The following is a 2,401-nucleotide window of genomic DNA, read 5'->3' as shown; positions in this document are numbered from 1 at the left end:
AAAACAATCATTGCCGGCATATAAAATGAATAAAAAAAGTAAATACAGAATCGTATTAGGAAACCAAATTAAAAACTATTAAAACAATCAACAGAACCTGAACTGATTCTTGGATTTGTTCTTGACAAATCTACATAATACAACCATCCATAATAGTAATAAACCAAAATCATATTGAACCTAGTTAATTATTAATTATTTACTAATTAATTAATATATTTTTTATTAATATTAATGTATATATTTAATTAATTATATAAAGAAATATTTATGTGTACACAGCCAACAGAAAAGTAGATGAAAATTAATGTATTCTATTCATGTTTTTTTTTTTAATTAAAGGTGAATGTTGAGGAAATAATTATACAGAAATAGAAACTCTTAGAACGCATGTATTAAAAAGATTTTAAATAAATAAGTCCTTTAGTACAGAATCAGATAAGATAACCAAAAATAAAGTTTTTATTGAGAATTATCATAATTAAGTGAAGAAATAATGGAAAAAATCACTCCATCAAGCAAAATTAATTATAATTTCACAGTCAGTAGCTAGATCTTATAAAAGGCCACTAACAGTGTAATACTTATACTCTTCAGTTCATATAGAAATTCTCATTCTCTTCTGTGCATGTTAACAATGGCAGCAAATATGCAAAGTTATTCATCTCTTGTTCTTGTTCTGTTGTTTCTCTGCAACACCAGTCTCTCAAACGCTCTGAAGGGCTTCAGTGTGGAAATGATGCACCGTGATTCTGAAAAATCACCATTCTATCTTCCCTCAGAAACTCATTCTCAAAGAGTTTCCAAAGCCATTCAGCGTTCCATAGCTCGTTCCAATCATCTCAAAAAACCTTCTGCTTCCATAGACACGGTTGAATCCACCGTGATACCGAATTCAGGTGAATATCTCATGACCTATTCAGTAGGAACTCCACCATTCAAAGTTCTAAGTATAGTTGATACTGGTAGCAACATTGTCTGGTTGCAGTGTAAACCTTGCATAGACTGCTACGAACAAAACAGTCCTATATTTGATCCTAGAAAATCCACAACATACAAAAATCTACCTTGTACTTCTAGGGCATGTCAAGCTGTGGGAGCTTCCTCTTGCTCAGAGAAATGTGAATATAGCATTAACTATGGTGATGGATCACATTCAGTAGGAGATCTCAGTGTGGACACCATAACCCTAAGTTCCACCGAAGGTTCACCTGTCAATTTCCTAACATTGCTATAGGGTGTGGACATGACAATACTGGGACCTTTGAAGCCAGTGGTTCTGGCATAGTTGGTCTTTCTGGTGGAGCCACTTCTCTTATATCTCAGTTGGGTTCTACAATTGAGGGAAAGTTTTCCTACTGTTTGCCACCATTTTTTGCAGGGTCTAAATCATCCAGCAAACTCAGTTTCGGAGATGCTGCTGTGGTTTCTGGGAAAGGGGTTGTCTCAACTCCTATAATCAAAAAAGAGAATCAAATATTCTACTTCCTTACCTTGAAATCATTGAGTGTTGGAGGAAAAACAGTAGCTGTCGGAAGCACTTCTTCCGAGTCTGGTGAAGAGGGAAACATCATAATTGACTCAGGGACAACACTCACTTTTTTGCCGAGTCAGGCTTACACAGAATTTGAATCTGCAGTAGCAGATGCAGTGAAACTGGAACGTGTCAGCGACCCGAATGGCTTTTTGAGGCTATGCTATCAAACTGGTTCAAAATCTCAACAAGAAATACCAGTAATCACAGCACATTTCACAGGTGCAGATGTTGTTTTGAAACCAGTCAACACCTTTCTTCAGGTTGCTGATGGGATCTCATGTTTAGCTTTTCGTGCAACTGATGATCTCTCCATCTTTGGAAACGTCGCACAGCAGAACTTCTTGGTTGGATACGATCTTGAAAACAAAACTGTTTCTTTTAAGCCTACAGATTGTAATAAGGAGTGATTTTTTTCTTCTGTTTTTCACTTTGCTTGAATAATACAGAACAGACTGTCTTGTCATTCTTCATTATGTATTAACATTCTATCAATTCCAGGATATACACGCTATTTGTTCATAATATATATATATATATATATATATATATATATATATATATATATATATATATATATATATATATATATGCATTTCCTATGAAGTTTTTGGCCTGGTTTTAATGAACTGTTATATTTTTGTTATATATTAGAACCTCATAAATATAATAAGTGATAGTTTTTTATCATTAAAGACAAATATATAAATAAAGATAAATGGATATCCCAATCCATACAAAAAGAAATATATACAAATAAAATTGTTTCCTTGTTAGCACTCTCGTATAAAATGGACATTATAAAAGGCCCTACACTTGTGCTCCAAAATACAGAAGTAACATATAATGGAGAGGATAATTATACTA

At 33.3% G+C, this 2,401-nt stretch overlaps 1 pseudogene; it reads left to right on the top strand.

Annotated features, from left to right (window-relative positions):
- Nucleotides 1–625: 625 nt before the first annotated feature.
- LOC124847018 (aspartic proteinase CDR1 pseudogene) lies at nucleotides 626–2,017 on the top strand (annotated as a pseudogene).
- Nucleotides 2,018–2,401: the final 384 nt, after the last annotated feature.

This window comes from Vigna umbellata, chromosome 9 (assembly GCF_029865625.1).
Source record: "Vigna umbellata cultivar VRB3 chromosome 9, Vumbellata_1.0, whole genome shotgun sequence".
In the NCBI taxonomy this organism is placed as follows: Eukaryota; Viridiplantae; Streptophyta; class Magnoliopsida; order Fabales; family Fabaceae; genus Vigna; species Vigna umbellata.
This window is presented reverse-complemented; position numbering and strand designations above follow the sequence as displayed.